Below are 19,241 nucleotides of genomic sequence, written 5' to 3' on the forward strand. Positions count from 1 at the left end.
AGTGTACAATGTGCGCTGAGTGGGTTCATCAAAAATGTAGTGGTCTGAGAGGGTCATTAACCAGTGTGGCAGCTACATTCAAATGTAAGGTGTGCACAGAGGGAGCTGCAGATGGAGGAAATGTTGAGTTGGATCTTGGAGACGGCGTGAAGCTGGAAGGTGTGAAAACATTTTGCTACCTCGGAGACATGCTGAATGGAGAAGGTGGATCAGACTCGGCAACGGTTGCTCGAGTGAGATGTGCATGGAAGAAGTTTCGGGAACTGAGTGGCGTGCTGATGAGGAGGAGAGTGTCGCTGAAGCTGAAGGGAAAGGTGTATGCTGCATGTGTGAGAAGTGTTATGATTTATGGGAGCGAGACATGGGTAATGAACGTAGAGCAGCAACGAAGGCTGGAAAGGGTGGAAATGCGAATGGTTCGATGGATGTGCGGAGTATCGTTGAGAGAGAGGAAGACAAATGATGAATTGCGAAAGATGATGGGAATATTGCCTGTGATTGATGCTGTGAAGAGGAACAGGTTGAGATGGTTTGGTCATGTATTGAGGAAGGATGAAAGTGACTGGTTGAGAAGAGTGATGGAAGTTAATGTTGAAGGAAGTAGAGGACGGGGAAGACCGAGAAAGACTTGGCTAAAGATGGTGGAAGAAGAAATGCGGGCAAGGGGGTTAACAAGGAGAGATGCAGAAAATAGGGCAAAATGGAGAAGATTGTCATGGGGACCGCAAGGCTAACCCCCGCTCGAGCAGGGAACATGGCCTTAAAATGCATGTTGTTGTTGTTGTTGTATACAAATAAATAATAGTCCCTGGTGTTGGGCAGTCCCTGGTGTTGGGCTAGCGGCTAGGGTGCCAGCTTAGGATCCAAGGATCCTGGGTTCGAATCCCGGTCGATCGCTGAATTAACGCCAAGGGGGTTGACTCAGCCTGTCATCCTTCCGAGGTCGGCTAATTGAGTACCAGTTCACTGGTAATTCCCTGCTTGTCGTAAAAGGCGACAAACAGGGTTGGCGGCAGGAAGGGCATCCGGCCGTAAAACATTGCTTCAAAAAGGGGACCAAAAAACAACAACCACGGTCCCCGAAAAGGCCAACCCCCGCTTTGCGGGGAAAAATGGCCTCTAAACAGTGGTTTTTATACAAATAAATAACACACCCCAAATTTTATCCGTATTGATTAACATTTATTTTTTTTGTGTACAAGATCGAGGCTCGTGTAAGAGCCAACACATTAAACACAAAAACATAAGCAGACACATAAAACATATAATAATGGGAGTGGGAGACAAAAGGTAAGAGAGAGCGAAGCACACCAGCACAACAGTAGAAAACAGGGACATCGGTAGATTCCACCAGAACAGGGTTGCTGGCAGATCTTGTGCGTCCTGCAGGAATATTTGGGGGACAGAGCACAGACAGAACAGCGGAAGCTAGGCCGGAGAGGAGTCGGTAGAAGACAAAGTCCACCAACCTGCCTGTGGTGAGAGAGTGAAAGGCCCTCAGAATCAGCTAAATCGCAGGAGAGCAGTATAGCTAGGTGGGAGGCAGGAGCACCAGCCCAGAGGGGAGAGCAGTATTACATCAAGCTGTGGATGAAAGCTTTGTATGTAATGAGAGGAGCTCAGAAGTGCCCAGAAAGGACTTTGCATGACGGAGGATGCCCAGTCGGGGACTGGCTTTGGACGCCAGCTTGGAAATGTGGTTTTCCCAGGAAAGGTCATGGTAGATAGTGAGACCCAAAAGCTTGAGTGATGTAACTTGTTCAAGAGGATTGTTGAGAAAGTAGATGGGAGGGTTTTCCAGATGGTCTTTTTGGAGAGAAATTGTGAGAATGTGAGATTTTTTGGGATTGAAAGACATGTTCCACTTGTTTGACCAGTTTGTGATTTTGTCCTGGTCGGCAGAGAGTGAGGTGGCTGCAGACTGCCGATCTGAGGGACATTTAGGGATTTATAACATTTAGGCATGCAATATATAACATTTAGGGATTGCTCAATGAAGTTGAAGTATGGTTTGCATTACACTCGTATCTGATATTCTGAAAATGGTGAACTACTCTTGGTGGCATAACTCCTCGTAGAATGCATTTTATACCATCTGGAGCACAACATCATGCAATATGGATGGCCAAGGCATTATATGCCCTCAAAATCTGATGTTTAAGAAACAGTTTAAGCTCACTGACCGTGACGCAAGAGGACTCTGTGGAATCTGCATCTTTGTTGATCGATTCTACATTAGGGCATGGTTCACTGCTGCTCATGTCATTACTGCTCATCGCAATGACCAATCTCCCTCCAACTCTTCAGTAATTATAAAGTGAATTCTGCTCTTTCAAAATCTGCCAGACATCTATGGTATATCATTGAGGAGCTCATTGACTCGGCATTCTATGATTCAACTGCATCCACAGATTCTAAACAAGCAATTCTAAAGACACCATTAATGAAAAGGAAGGTATGGATAAACCTCCAAAGCGCAACTGGCTGAATATCAGAGAGTCTGACATGTCAATTGAAGACTTTGTCATAAAGAACACAATGGACTTCTTCAGGTGCCTCAAAATTCCAGCTGCTTTTCTGGATTCTGATGCCGACTCATGGAGGCTCGGAGAGGATTACAGGGAGGAAATAGACAAATGAACACTTGAAAGTGGTAAATGACATTCTGAAAGAAAGGTGTTAAATGACAATGTGGCCCCAATTTAAGAAGATAATAATGCCATCATAACAAAGAAAGAAAAACAAAAACAATTCCTCCTTCAAGTTGTGCGTGAGTCAAGGCACCACTTCCCCAAGAGCAAAAAGGAAACTATCAATGCAAAAGTGACCAACTCTGCCAGGCCACTGCAGTCCAGAACTTCAACCTAATTGAGTAATCCTGAAACATGGTCCAAAACAAAAAAACATGATCAAAACATGATCTGCCATGATCTTTCCTGGGAAAACCACATTTCCAAGCTGGCGTCCAAAGCCAGTTGCCGATTGGGCATCCTCCGTCGTGCGAAGTCCTTCCTTGGCAAACCTGAGATCCTCACTACACACAAGGTTTTCATCCACAGCTCAATGGAATACTGCTCTCCCCTCTGGGCCGGTGCTCCTGCCTCACACCTAGCTCATCTTCACGCTGTTGAAACCAAAGCTTTCAGAAACATTGGAATCTCCCGCGATGAAGCTAACTCCGAGGGCCTTTCACTCACTCACCGCAGACAGGTTGTTGGTCTTTGTCTTCTACCGACTCCTCTCCAGCCTTGCCCCCTGCCCTCCCCGCTCTTTCTGTGCTCTGTCCCCCATATATTCCTACAGGTCGCACAAGATCTGTCAGCAACCCTCTTATGGTTAAACTGCCAAAATCAAGACTCTCTGCTCACCTTCACTCCTTCATTCATCTTTTCTCCCGCCTCTGGAATAAACTCCCTCACTCTCTTCAATCCCACTCCTCCCTTCAGGTCTTTAAAAGAGCTATTCAGTGTTCACCACCATCTCTGATCTTCCCCCATCCAAAACATTGATCTTTTTTACCCTCACTAATTCACCCCAGATACACTTTTTCGAAATCCCAACTTCTTTCCTGGAAGTCCTTGCAGTGTCCATGTGTTTTATACCTCTCCCACCTCCCCCCGAGCCCTCTCCCTCCCACAGTTCTCTCGATGTCCCTGCTCTCAAATGTTGTGTTTGTGTGCTTCCCCCTCTCTCCCCATCTTGTCTACCGCTCCCCTTATTTTGCGTTTTGTGTGTCGGTTTGTGTCGGTTTGACTTTTTGTGTGATTTATGTTAGCTCTTTCACGAGCCTCGATCTTGTATACACACAGGAAAAAAAAAAAAAAAAAAGGTGCTGTAATACTGTAATATTAACAGTAAAATAAAGAATTGCTGAGACGAAGTACTTTTGTCAATTTCAACTTACTTTTAGATAAAATTGTCAGTTATTTGAAAAAAGTTTTGATTCAGAACTTAATTTATCCTTTTAAATCAGAAAATAAAAAGAAATGGCATTGACAAAATTTTTGACACCCCAGACTTAATATTTGGTAGCACATCCTTTGGACAAAATAACTGCAGTCAAGCGCTTCCGAAAGCCATGAATGAGCTTCCTAAATCTCTCTACTGGCAGTCTGGCAGATCTGGACTCATTGCTGGCCACTTCAGAACAGTGCAGCGTTTTTCTTGAACCATTCCTGGATGCTTTTTGAAGTGTGTTTGGGGTCATTGTCCTGCTGCAAGACCCATGACCTTCGACAGAGACCCAGCGTTCTGATACTGGGTTGAACATTGCGCTCCAAAATGCCTTGATAATCTACTGATTTCAAGAAGCCATGTACACATTCAAGGTACTCGGTGCCAGAGGCATCACAACAACCCCAAAACATCACTGAACCTCCTCCATGTTTGACTGTCGGGAAGGTTTTCTTTTCTTTCAAGAAAATACATATATAATAATATATAATATACATATAGAATAGAATACATATATATATATAGCTCAGTATATATATATAGAAAAAAAATATATGTTCAAAACACACCTGGTCACAAGTCTGCCTCACTGACCGGGTCCTCAGTTGAGGTCCTCAGCATCATCCCGTTTCGGCCCTTCAACCTCGATACGGTCAGCCAAAGTGGGCCAGCAGGGGCACATACGCCTCCACATGCAGCAGCTCCACCCGGATGCGTACACACCCCCACCCCCAGCCAGTGAGAACACAGACTACAACAACAAAACTGCCTCCACTCCCAGAATCAACAGCCCCTCATCCACTCACTCACACACCAAAAAAACGAAAAAACAAAAACAAAAAAACAACCAACCATCACCCTTACAACATGCACTACTCAAACAAAAACACATTCATGCAAAACCACACCCACTCCTGCAACACAAACCCACTCCTCCAACATACACACCCACTCCGCCAACACACACACCCACCCCGCCAACACACACACCCACTCCTCCAACACACACACCCACCCACTCCTCCAACACACACACCCACTCCACCAACACACCCACCCACCCACTCCTCCAACACACCCACACACCCACTCCTCCACAACACACACACACCCACTCCTCCAACACACACACACACCCACTCCTCCAACACACACACCCACCCCTCCAACACACACACCCACCCACTCCTCCAACACACACACCCACCCACTCCTCCAACACACACACACACACACACACTCCTCCAACACACCCACCCACTCCTCCAACACACCCACACACACACACACACTCCTCCAACACAAACACACACACACACACACCTCCATTTCTCTTCCGTGCTCAGTTACGACCCCTTTAGACTGAAAAGAACCACCCCCCACAACCTCAACCTACACCGTTCGACGTGCCTCCATAAACTTCCTCCATATCCAAAGTTGTGATTGGTGGTGGTGGTTGGGATGTTCTTTGGAACCAACTGCAGTTCTTTGGAACTAAATGTGTATGTATATATACATATATATACATATACAGTATATGTATGTATGTGTGTGTAGATACATATATATATATATATATATATATATATATATATATATATATATATATATATATATATATATATATATATATATATATATATATATATATATATATATATATACATACATACATACATATATATATATAACAACATTCATCACTTTTTTCACATTTTGTTACATTGCAGCCTTATGCTGAAATCGTTTAAATTCATTTTTTCCCTCATCAATCTACACTCAATACCCCATAATGACAAAGACAAAACAGGATTTCAGAAAGTTTTGCAAATATATATTTATATATATACTGTATATATATACAGTCATCCCTCGCTATATCGCGGTTCAGTTTTCGCGGCTTCGGTACATCGCGGGTTTTTCTCGCTAGTATATGTAAAATTATATCGCGGATTTTTCGCTATATCGCGGGATTTTGCGGTATAAATGTATTTTTATATACTACTATTTTAAATATTTTTGTGGTAAAATAAGCATTTTCTAGCATAAAAAATTAAAAAACGTAAAGAAATAAGAAAAATACAGTTATTAAAACATATTACAAGAAATAAAATACTGTACATAGTGTACAGTAGAAGGAGAGACAAAGAGTCGTGCGTATGGAAAACGCAGATGCGGCAGCTTCCACTTGCGCTAGTTACCCATGTAATGGGTAACTGTAATGCTCTTTCTGGCTGTGCAGTACATTCATCATCGTCATCACCTTCATCGTCATCACCTTCATCGTCATCAGTACTGCACAGCTAATTCATCATCATCATCATCTTCATCACGCAAGTATGTAGTATTGAAGAGCCGGGGCTCTTGCTTGATACGGACGAAATGACGGGCAAGACACAAACTCGTCCGAGAAGATATTTATTCTCAAAACCAACTCGGGAACACTGTAAAGCCCGTTTATCGGGCTGCATTATAAAGCACAACCAGGAACCGAAACCGAAAGCCACGCCTCTCAAGCGTGGCGTGCTTCGGTGGTCACGTGATCAACAGGTGTAGCTGATTATACCCGCACGCGCGACACGCTTTGGTGGTCACGTGACCAGCCACTTGCGCCGCGGATCCCCGCCGGTGACGTCACCGGCTGGAGCAAGGAGATTCTGATGCTGGTCTTGCTTGGGGAACCCATGGGTCGCTACAGTATCTTCAATGGTGAGTACCCATTAGAATTTTATATGTTGTTAAAATTACGTATGTTTAAGAGTGTAAAAAGTGTTTAAGAGTATAGGAAGTGTTTATAAGAGTATGGGAAAGGTTAATAAGAGTGTGGGGAGGGTCATAAAGCTTTAAAATATATATAAATAATAAAATAAAAATATGGTTGCTACTTCGCGGATTTTCGTCTATCGCGGGGGGTTCTGGAGCGTAACCCCCGCGATAAACGAGGGATCACTGTATATAAAGCAGTAAAGTATGTTTGTTTGTCCTCTTATAACTCCAGAACTACTCATCGCAGAGAAAACCAAAGGCATATTCGGAATCAGTACGTCTCAGAGTCAGAGCAACTACAGCACACCTTAAATTTTAAAAAACTTCGGGTTTTAAAATTTGCGTATTAGCGCAGAAGCGCTAGCAGAAGAGGGAGGGAATCGAAGGGAGGGAGTGCAGCGCTCCCTCTAGCGCTTCGCAGCGCCAGCGCTTCTGTTAGCGTAATTAGCGTATTTCGGAACGTTAATTTTTCAACTTCATCATTCGGAATCAGTACGTCCCAGAGAAACTTCGTAATGTTAATTTTTCAACTTCATCCGATTGACATGGGACCAATGGCATGTGACAGAGAGTGAAACATACATGTTACATTTATTTGACGACAATGAGTTCCGACTTCCGGGTTCGTGCCGCCAACCCTGTTAGGCGCCTCTTGCGGCACACAGGGAATTACCAGTGAACTGGTACTCAATTTGCCGACCTCGGTAGGATGACAGGCTGAGTCAACCCCCCTGGTGTTAAGGGGGAGGAGGAGGGGAGGGGGAAGAGGAGGGGAGGGGGGAGGGGGGGATGGGGAAGGGGGGGGAGAGAAAGGGAGGGGGAGGGGAAGGGGGGAGGGGAAGGAAGGGGGGAGGGGCCCTTCTTCCCCCGGGCACCCCCACCCCCACACCCTCCCCTTCTTCCCCTCCCCCCTCTCCCCTCTCCCCCCCCCCCCCCCCCTCCTCTCCTCCTCCCCCGCCCGGCAATGCCGGGTACTTCTGCTAGTATGTATTGTAATATATATATATATATATATATATATATATATATATATATATGTATATATATATATATATATATATATATATATATATATATATATATATATACATACATATACAGACTTGGCATTTAATATGCAATATTTTTTTTGTGGGGGTGAACTTACTTTTCAAGATGACTTAGAACCAAAAGTTCATTGGAATTATGTTGAAATTATTCTAGATTTTGTTGATGTGACCTTTAAAAGAAACAAAAACCACATTTGACATTTCGAAGCAAATAAATTGATCCTTGAAAGTGATGTAAACTGATATCGAACTCAATTCACGGACAGTACTGTGTTAAACTTCTGTACGTTTTCCAGAAGTATGTCTTTATTTTGCACATTAGCCAAATTTTTTTGCAACAAAAACAAAAGCTAAATTATGACTGGGATTACGAACAGTAAAATTACAGTTCAGTACGTCGTGTAACACCCACGAGCATTCAGGAGAGCACGTAGACGTCGAGGCATGCTGAACACGAGATTTGCCAAGGTTTGGACAGGAATCGCTTGCCATGCAGTGACAATAGCCTGCTGCAATTCACGCACAGAGGTAGGCTGCTGGTCCAAGTTGTCGATTTGACACGTTAATTCTGCCCACAAGTTCTCTATCGGATTCAAATCCGGGGACATGGCAGGCCACTCCATATGCTCTACACCACGGTCAGCAAGAAAGTGTTGGATCATGCGAGCACGATGAGGCCGTGCATTGTCATCTTGGAAGACAAAGTTTCCTCGAAAGGCTGCACGAGCAAATGGAAGCAATGTTTCTTCCAGAATGACCCTGTACTTGAACTGGTTCAGGTTTCCATTCAGAACAACCAGGTCTGTTTTGCCCACTGCATGAAAAGCAGCCCAAACGGTCACCCCACCACCTCCAGCTTGGACTCTTGGCACTATACAATCTTCGTTGTGGGCTTCATGCACTTGTCTGCGCACTCGGACGCGGCCATCTTGACGATAGACCAGAAATCTAGACTCGTCACTGAAGGTCACGTGATTCCAGTGTCCTGGCTGCCATTGACGGTGCTCTCTGGCCCACTGCAATCGGCACTGGCTGTGTTGTCTGGTCAGGCGTGGCTTTCTCGGGGGACGCCTGGCACGATAGCCTGCTTGAACCAGTCGTTGGTTGACTAGCCTTCTGGATACAGGCACATTTGTCAGTTGCTGCCACTCAGCCCTAAGCCGATTAGCTGACTTGTTACGGCCATTGCAGACTAACCGGTGCAGCTGGCGATCATCTCTCCTTGTGGTTCTGCGTGGACGTCCTGGCCTCGGTATTGGAGTAGGGACACCCCGCTGAGCCTTTCGTTTCAGGATCCTTGACACCTGACCTTGAGTGATGCCATACTGCCGAGCAATAGCACGCTGTTTCATGCCAGAATTTCGTAAAGCCACCACTCCATGACAAACAGCATTGTCAAGTTGACGGACCATCTCCAGAGGAAGCGGCAATAACCTTTGTAGACGTGCAGCAGTTGTTTTCCACTAATACAGAAGCAACAACCCTTATATACCCGATTGTGAAGCCAATCGTCAAATGTACCTGTCCTTACATTTTGTCACACCACCTGTGATATAATCCTGTTATTGACTTCTTGCTGCGAAAGACAATCAGTGACATGGTTCTTTCAACAAAGACATCACCGAAGGGTAAAAGAAACTCACCAGATTGATATACTGAGTTCAGAAAGTAAACCCAAGTCAAGGAAAAAAAAATATTCCATATTAAATGCCAAGTCTGTATAATATATACTGAAACGCAAAAGAAACTTACCACCTTTGAAACCTTTAAATATCAACAATAACACTGCGTGTAGTAAATGTGTGAACTTATTTGTGGACAATAGTGTCCTCACTTTCAGACAAAACGGTCACGGATGGTCACTTGAACCTTCAATGGTCACTTCATAGCACAGCTGTTGAACAGCCGTTTTGACTGTCAGTGATTAGCCAAGGGGTACGGGATGATTTTAATGAGCTGCACGTGATGTCTTGATATTGGCTTTAAAAAGGCCAGTGCAAAATGGGCATTTCAATCAACATGCCACGATTGTCAAGGGATCAACGGCAGCGTGCCCTGGGCATGCTGTAAGGCGGACTGAGCTACCGTGAGGTGGCACGTCGCCTTGGCTGTTCACACCAGACGATATCGGCCCTGGTGGACAGAGACACCCTCCACAACTCTGCAGATGACAGACCTCGATCAGCGAGGCCAAGAGTCACCACTGCAAGGCAGGACAGGCAGATGGTCCGAAGTCACCTGCGGGATCGATTCCGTCCAGCATCCCGCACTGCGGCAGAAACTCCGGGGCGTGCAAACCCATGGATCTCCAATGATACTGCACGAAGACGACTGCATGACTATGGTCTGACTGCCAGAAGACCATACAGAGGCCCCGTGATGACGGCTGCCCATCGCCGCAATCGACAGAGATGGTGCCAGCAGCATCAGCGGTGGACCTTGGTGCAGTGGAACGAGGTCGCTTTCAGCGATGCGTCAAGGTTCTGTGTGGACAGTCCTGATGGGCGTGAGCGTGTCTGGAGAAGAACTGGCGAGCGATATGCCGATTGTTGCGTGCGTCAAGCCAACAGGTGGGGTGGCCCAAGTGTGATGGTGTGGGCCGCCATATCAGGCCGGTACAGGACGCCACTGGTGGTTGTGGATGGGAATCTTAACGCCCAGCGGTATGTGGATAACATCCTGCGACATCATCTGCTGCCATTCCTGCTAGACCACCCAGAACTGAGAACCTTTCAGCATGACAACGCTCGTCCCCATGCTGCTCGCTTTACCACTGCATTTCTCCAAGGCGAGAACATCAACACCATGCAGTGGCCTGCGCTCTCCCCTGACCTGAATCCCATAGAGCACCTGTGGGATGAGCTTGGGAGACGCGTAGTTGGCAGGGCCAGGGCACGGGCAGAGCTGCTTCAGACATTGAGAACTGAGTGGGACAGAATCCAGCAGCAATCCATCCAAAGACTGGTAGGCAGTATACGCCGACGATGCACTGCCTGTATCCAAAACAATGGTGGCCACACACGCTATTGAAAGGGGATTGACATTGCACCCTGTGCTGTTCTGTACTGTAGAACAAACTGATGAGATGGTGTATCTTGGTCAAAAACTTGACATGTCATCAATAAAATGCCAATGTTTCAATTAGCAATTGTTGCTTTGTTTTATTTTGAACTGTTACAATTTTTTACATTTCAAACAAGTGGTAAGTTTCTTTTGCGTTTCAGTATGTGTGAGTGTGTGTGTGTGTGTGTGTGTGTGTGTGTGTGTGTGTGTGTGTGTGTGTGTGTGTGTGTGTGTGTGTGTGTGTGTGTGTGTGTGTGTGTATATGTATATATATATATATATATATATATATATATATATATATATATATATATATATATATACAGTGGAACCTTGACTTACGAGTTTAATTCGTTCTGTGACCGAGCTCGTAACTCAAATTGCTCGTTTCTCAAATCAAATTTCCCCATTAAAATGCATTGAAATGCTATTAATCCGTTCCAGCCCGCCAAAAACCACACCAATTTTTTTTAAAATATACAGTATATATAAAAATATCTCGCGCTTTATATTTCACCTGTATGCAGCATACAAGTTGGCAGGATGGCCTGGACTGGAGGTACGCACACTTGACTCTAAAGTCTAAACTGTCCAGCCTGGGTTTGAATCCCGACCCAGCTATAACCTGTCATGGGTGAATCACAGGCAGGGTGATTCATCAATGTGTGTACCGCTAAACTGGGCGCCCCGTTTGCGTCCCATTAGTTGTTGGATGTTAAGGATCTCACCGTGTTTTCCACAAAGAGAAGGCGAGCTATCGCCGGCACTCTGAACAAGTTGTGGCCTGGCATGCTCTTCTCCTCTGCCGTTATATACGTCCTCCTCGGCACCTCGCTCATGTTTTTCGACGATTGCGTGTTTTATATCCAAGCACAAGTTTTATATAAAACACGACGATTGCGTGTTTTATATCCACAAGTTGTGGCCTGGCATGTTCTTCTCCTCTGCCGTTATATACGTCCTCCTCGACACCTCGCTCATGTTTTTCGACGATTGCGTGTTTTATATCCAAGCACATCATCCTCTTCTTCTTCTCAGTACCGTGTTTTCCACAAAGAGAAGGCGAGCTATCGCTGGCACTCTGAACAAGTTGTGGCCTGGCATGCTCTTCTCCTCTGCAGTTATATACGTCCTCCTCGGCACCTCGCTCATGTTTTTCGACGATTGCGTGTTTTATATCCAAGCACATCATCCTCTACTTCTTCTTCTCAGTACCGTGTTTTCCACAAAGAGAAGGCGAGCTATCGCCGGCACTCTGAACAAGTTGTGGCCTGGCATGCTCTTCTCCTCTGCCGTTATATACGTCCTCCTCGGCACCTCGCTCATGTTTTTCGACGATTGCGTGTTTTATATCCAAGCACAAGTTTTATATAAAACACGACGATTGCGTGTTTTATATCCACAAGTTGTGGCCTGGCATGCTCTTCTCCTCTGCCGTTATATACGTCCTCCTCGGCACCTCGCTCATGTTTTTCGACGATTGCGTGTTTTATATCCAAGCACAAGTTTTATATAAAACACGACGATTGCGTGTTTTATATCCACAAGTTGTGGCCTGGCATGCTCTTCTCCTCTGCCGTTATATACGTCCTCCTCGACACCTCGCTCATGTTTTTCGACGATTGCGTGTTTTATATCCAAGCACATCATCCTCTTCTTCTTCTCAGTACCGTGTTTTCCACAAAGAGAAGGCGAGCTATCGCTGGCACTCTGAACAAGTTGTGGCCTGGCATGCTCTTCTCCTCTGCCGTTATATACGTCCTCCTCGACACCTCGCTCATGTTTTTCGACGATTGCGTGTTTTATATCCAAGCACATCATCCTCTTCTTCTTCTCAGTACCGTGTTTTCCACAAAGAGAAGGCGAGCTATCGCCGGCACTCTGAACAAGTTGACGGCAGAGATACTGTACTTGCACGGCAAGATAACCACGTGACCGGAACCCACCTGGCGGCGTAAACTCAAAATAACCAACATGCGAAAACAAAAATGCAGCGCTATACGTCAGAGATACTGTACTTGCACGGCAAGATAACCACGTGACCAGAACCCACCTGGCGGCGTAAACTCAAAATAACCAACATGCGAAAACAAAAATGCAGCGCTATACGACAGAGATACTGTACTTGCACGGCAAGATAACCACGTGACCGGGTGGCGAAAGCTCGTAACTCAGATCTCGGCTTGCATCTCAAAGCAATAAAGCGCCCGAGCGACGGCTCGTATCTCGAAAAACTCGTAAGTTGGGGCGTAACAATATATATATTGTTACGGATCCGGGGGACGGCACTCCCGTTAGCAAGGGGGGGGGGTTAATCCCCTTGTCCTGTTAAGCTGGCCGTCTCCGCCGGTCCTGGAACTATCTCGCTACTTTGCGGGATGATATTGGCCAGGGTGATTGGTCAAGGATTTCCCAAATACCTTCACCTATCTCTCCGCAAAGCAGGGAAATGAGTCCCTGCTCGAACCGCGGATGTGATGGTAATTGCCGAGCGGTTTAGCAATCCACGATCCGAGCCGTTAGCAAATAGACTAACCCTATTATAGCGGTCGGCCAAATCACGCCACAGGTACTCAATTGGAGACAGGACAAAAGCGATCGGGGGAAGAAGAAACCAAAGTAAGGAATAACAGGTATTTATTAATTATTTACACGAAATGAAGAGGAAACGAAAGGCAAAGAATATACAGAAGAAGAAGAAGAAGAAGAAGCAGGACACAGGGCAGCCTTAAAACAGTCTTATATTATCAACGCCCCAACAGAACAAACAGACTCACACGAATCGGGAATGGCAGGAAGGAATGGCTGGAACGAGGAGAAGGTCCAAGCCGATGGCAGGGCAGGAAGGTCCGGGCAACTGCACAGCGTCGAGGTTGGCTCCAGTCCACGCTCCGGGCTCGAGGCGAAACCCGGCGGCAGCTGCACGTATATTTTCACGCGGTAGGGGCTTCCGAAGCAGTTCGTCAAAGAGCTCTGTGCAGCTTCGTCTCTCAGCCAGACCCCACCAAGCGCCGTCTCCAACCCAAGTCGACTCTCTCAAAAGGCTCGCGCTGGCGCTTATATTACGAGCTTCAAGATCAATGTGCGCTTCATAGAGCCACGCCCGACGCCCGTGATAGTATTTCATCAGCCCTGGTTGGCTGGTAAGGGCTCACTGGCTCCACCTCTGATGGTGCGTTGACGTGCCACACCTTGTTCTTGCGTCCCGCCCCCTTTTTCCTCGGCTTGAGACCGCATGTTCAATGGCGGCTTGGGGCAAGCAATCAAATCAAGACAAGGAGCAGCGAACGCTGCCCTACCGCTCTCTCTGCACTTTGAAGAGCGAGAGAGATTGGGGAAATTGAAGGGGCCTATCTTATTTGATTAATGCAACGCAGATTCAACTATTTGGAACAGATCCTTAACTGAAACACATAATAATGAAATAACTACAGAGAGGTCCTATGGTGCTCTACGTGTTGTACGTGGACTAACTAGGGTGCGATCTTTAATAAAGCCAAATAATGGGGATATTTACAGGGGATCATTTATAAGGGAACATTTACTAAAATTTACACAGTGAAGGTTCTAAAAACCGTTACTATGTATATATATATCTATATATATATATATATATATATATATATATATATATATATATATATATATATACATATATATATATTTACGAATTTGGTAGAGCAATATGTAGTGCAGAGTAGATCTGAGTAGGTAACATGCTTCGAGATGTCGCGATAGGGAACACTTCCTGTAATTGGTCATGGGTAGGCGTTTGTCGGGTAAAGATGTACGATTGTGAATCTACCAGGACATTCGTGTGTTAGTTAGTGTAGGGAATAATCAGTAGAGCCCTTGTATGTCTCACCTGGTAGCCAAACCTTTGTCCATTTTGGCACTGCACACCACTTAAACATTAGTTATGACCTTTCGTACAACACTAAATGACGCCTTCCCCCCTGACATGACTTAGGAAGAAATCAGCCTAGAACACCGCCACAATTGGCCGCCACCATTTACACCTCCGGGAGGCCTACCCACCTTGCATAGCACGTGCTGTGACCAAGAAGCAGGAGCGGGAGAGTGGGAGTGACGAAGTGGGCGTGACCTGAGCGAGCCGGCGGAGGCTCTGATTGGCAGAGTAGTGCGCCAATATGACGTCACCGGCCAGAGATATTAACGGGGGCCGGACGCCATTTCGGGCAACAGAGAGTTCAGCACGTTGAGTGAGGTCTGAGTCAAGAGTTCGAGTGCGCATTTTGAGTTGAGTTGAGTGAGCACCGGACGGCTTTGCTGGCAGTTGGATCGAGAGTTCGTGTGCGCATTTTGAGCAGGAGTTGAGTAAGCAGTTCAGTTGAGCGCAGAGAGCCCAAGCGGAGTTGGCAGTGCGCAGTTCGCAGTTCGAGAGTTGAGCCCGAGCAGTTGCCGAATGCCATTGCGCAGTTCAGTAGTTGATCCCAAGCAGTTGGATTCCCAGTCGAGTCATTCAGAGATCCCGACCCGAATTGGGCTGAGTTGTAGCCCGAGTGGAGCGGTGCTGGTGCTTTTGGAGCTTGGTGCACGGACCTCGTTGGCGGCGAGAGGATCGGAGCTTGGAGCGGGACCCCGGGTGCAGCGGCGAGGGTGTTGGCTCGGGCCTAGCGGGGCGTGCGAGGCGGACAGAGGATTCGTCCAGGCCGGGAAGAAGACGACGAGACAGATAAGCCCGAACTCCGCGTACACTGTACACGACGTGACGTGTTCTTTTCTTTCATTCATCTCCCTCGTATCGTGTTTGATATCTGTTGTGTGTGGGATCCCAATTTTGGCTTCTTATTAGAGTTAATATCGGCGCGTGCTTTTCACTGTCTTTGCTTTTCCTGAATAAACCCTTGCATTATTTTCTGTACATACTTGAACACAGTTTACCGCCTGATTGATTTGATAGATAAGGCTGCGGGGACTTGCGCTGCTTCCCTCCATTCCGCGCGCTTAAGGGTTTTAGATTAGATTTTGGAATCCGCTATTGAGCTTCCGCCTCGAGTTAAAACCTTCGTAATCGGCAATCCACGACCGCCAGATATTAATGTCGGCGGTTGCGCGACAATATATATACAGACTTGGCATTTAATATGGATTCTTTTTTTTTTTCTTGACGGGTTTAATTTCTGAACTCGGTATATCAATCTGGTGAGTTTCTTTTACGCTTCGGTGATTTCTTTGTTAAAAGAACAATGTCACTGATTGTCTGTCGCAGCAAGAAGTCAATAACAGGATTATATCACAGGTGGCGTGACAAAATGTACGGACAGGTACATTTGACGATTGGCTTCACAATCGGGTACATAAGGGTTGTTGCGTTCTGTATTAGTGGAAAACAACTGCTGCACGTCTGCAAAAGTTATTGCCGCTTCCCCTGGAGATGGTCCGTCAACTCGACAATGCTGTTTGTCATTTAGTGGTGGCTTTACGAAATTCCGGCATGAAACAGCGTGCTATTGCTTGGCAGTATGGCATCACTCAAGGTCAGGTGTCAAAGATCCTGAAACGAAATGCTCAGAGGAGTGTCCCTACTCCAATACCGAGGCCAGGACGTCCCCGCAGAACCACAAGGAGGGATGATCGCCAGCTGCACCGGTTAGTCCGCAATGGCAGTACCAAGTCAGCTAATCGGCTTAGGGCTGAGTGGCAGCAACTGACAAATGTGCCTGTATCCAGAAGGCTAGTCGACCAACGACTGGTTCAAGCAGGCTATCGTGCCAGGCGTCCCCTGAGAAAGCCACGTCTGACCAGGCAACACCGCCAGCGCCGATTGCAGTGGGCCAGAGAGCACCGTCAATGGCAGCCAGGACACTGGAATCACGTGATCTTCAGTGACGAGTCTAGATTTCTGGTCCATCGTCAAGATGGCCGCATCCGAGTGCGCAGACAAGTGCATGAAGCCTACAACGAAGATTGTATAGTGCCAAGAGTCCAAGCTGGAGGTGGTGGGGTGACCGTTTGGGCTGCTTTTCATGCAGGGGCAAAACTGACCTGGTTGTTCTGAATGGAAACCTGAACCAGTTCAAGCACCGGGCCATTCTGGAAGAAACATTGCTTCCATTTGTTCGTGCAGCCTTTCGAGGAAACTTTGTCTTCCAAGATGACAATGCACGGCCTCATCGTGCTCGCATGATCCAACACTTTCTTGCTGACCGTGGTGTAGAGCATATGGAGTGGCCTGCCATGTCCCTGGATATGAATCCGATAGAGAACTTGTGGGCAGAATTAACGCGTCAAAACGACAACTTGGACCAGCAGCCTGCCTCTGTGCGTGAATTGCAGCAGGCTATTGTAACTGCATGGCAAGCGATTCCTGTCCAAACCTTGGCAAATCTCGTAAACAGCATGCCTCAACGTGTACGTGCTCTCCTGAATGCTCGTGGGGGTTACACGAAGTACTGAACTGTAATTTTACTGTCCGTTATCCCAGTCGTAATTTAACTTTTGTTTTTGTTAAAAGAATTTTTGGCTAATGTGCAAAATAAAGAGATACTTCTGGAAAACGCCCAGAAGTTTAACAGTACTGTCCGTGAATTGAGTTCGATATCAGTTTACATCACTTTCAAGGATCAATTTATTTGCTTCGAAATGTCAAATGTGGTTTTTGTTTCTTTTAAAGGTCACATTAACAAAATCTAGAATAATTTCAACATAATTCCAATGAACTTTTGGTTCTAAGTCATCTTGAAAAGTAAGTTCACCCCCACAAAAAAAATATTCCATATTAAATGCCAAGTCTGTATATTGACACTTTGTCTTAACAGAATAAATGAAGGTTGAATACATTTAAGAGAAAGATAAAATTTATGTGAGCAGCCTGACTATGCTCTGGCGTGCATTACAACACTCTTGGGAAGAGCTTGATCAAACATAATCCATAAACTAATTAAAGCAATCCCAAATTGAGTTGAGGCAGTTTTCAAGGCAAAAGGGGGTCACATTGCTTAATTATTGATTATAAGTAAAGAATGATTTCATTTTTTCTATTGTAAGTGTTGTTGTATCCCTAAATGTTCATGTAAATCCCTCGAAAGTGCTTTTGGTCCCACATTACAGCGATTTATTTTACTATCACGTCTGGATGAATAACTTTCCGACTGGACTCGTATTTTTTTCACCCCAGCGTATATGTGAGTCAGTTCTCGTTTGTTCCTTTTTACGTTTCCAAACGTTTGTTCCTTTTACGTGTGAGCGAAGTGACCGAGAGGGCGGGGGTGAGGGGGCTGGGGGGGTGGGGGGAGGGTGGTGGGGTAAGGAGGGAATCAGACAAGGTGGGGGGAGTTCCCCCACCTTTACTTAAATTTATTATTTATTTTTATGAGGGGGGAGAGGGGTGGTGGCAATAAAATCATGCTGCCTAAGACAGGTGTTTCCCTTTGCCAAACATTTCCATCCGAATTTGTTTCCGCCCATACTGTCAACGTTTTTTTTTTATTAACTGTGCGAGATTAATTTGGGTACGTTAATTGGGCTCATTTCTTTTGGGCACAGCATTAGCCGTTGTAGCCAGCATGTTGTCTAAAGGCCTGGAACACCTGGACCAATTTCTCCTGAAAATTTGACCAATTTCAACTTCACAATAAAAAGTTTCAATCCTTATAGTCAGTCTTAGGGATATTTTGGGGCCGTTTGGTTCAAATTCTTCCAAAAGCACCAAATTTGGCCCAGATGTTGCCCATGCCATACTCTTTCGATTTTTGACGGGCGCCCCCCCCCCCCCCCCCCCCCACCCACCCGGGGGCCCCATATTGGCGAAATACTAAATGGCCACCACCCGGATTAGAGGAAAATCAGTTAAATAACCAAAAGGGTTGGAATCATGTATGATACCACTTTTCAGGGATTTTCGAGGTCGAGGAATCCAATTATGATCTTATTTTGATGATTCGAGGTCAAGGTCAACCCTCAAGGTCATCTTAAAGGTCATTTTTGAGTCAAACATGTCGGTTTTTGAGTTTTTTGTCAAGATTTACACGAGGTTCACCATTTTATGTTTCTGGGTTGGGTAATCGAGCTCTGACCTTATTTTTGACAATTACAGGAAATATTTACATGTCTATTTCCTAATTTTCAGGCATATGCAGTTCATCAGTCTCATTACAAAGGTACGGATTTGATGTTTTATGAACTGTATGCCATATCCTTGTGTTTAATTTTTGTGCGATCATGATCCGGGTTCATGTATACATGATTGTATACATGTCATAAATATGACGTCATAGGTCATGTGACCTGGCGGCCATATTGGATTTTATGAAAACCTTAAAAATGGATCCCTGCCTTCATTTTTCGATCGATTCATTTTGAACTTTGGCCACTTATAGTACGCCATGTGATTGGATGCATATCCTAATTATGACGTCATAGGTCAGGTGACATGGCGGGATGGAC

At 45.7% G+C, this 19,241-nt stretch overlaps 1 protein-coding gene across 4 annotated transcripts in view; it reads right to left on the minus strand.

Annotated features, from left to right (window-relative positions):
* LOC137429121 (mediator of RNA polymerase II transcription subunit 13-like) overlaps positions 1–19,241 on the minus strand; it is a 302,240-nt gene that overhangs the window by 249,437 nt on the left and 33,562 nt on the right. The window lies entirely within an intron of this gene.

This window comes from Myxine glutinosa, chromosome 6 (assembly GCF_964187855.1).
Source record: "Myxine glutinosa chromosome 6, kmMyxGlut1.1, whole genome shotgun sequence".
NCBI lineage: Eukaryota > Metazoa > Chordata > Myxini > Myxiniformes > Myxinidae > Myxine > Myxine glutinosa.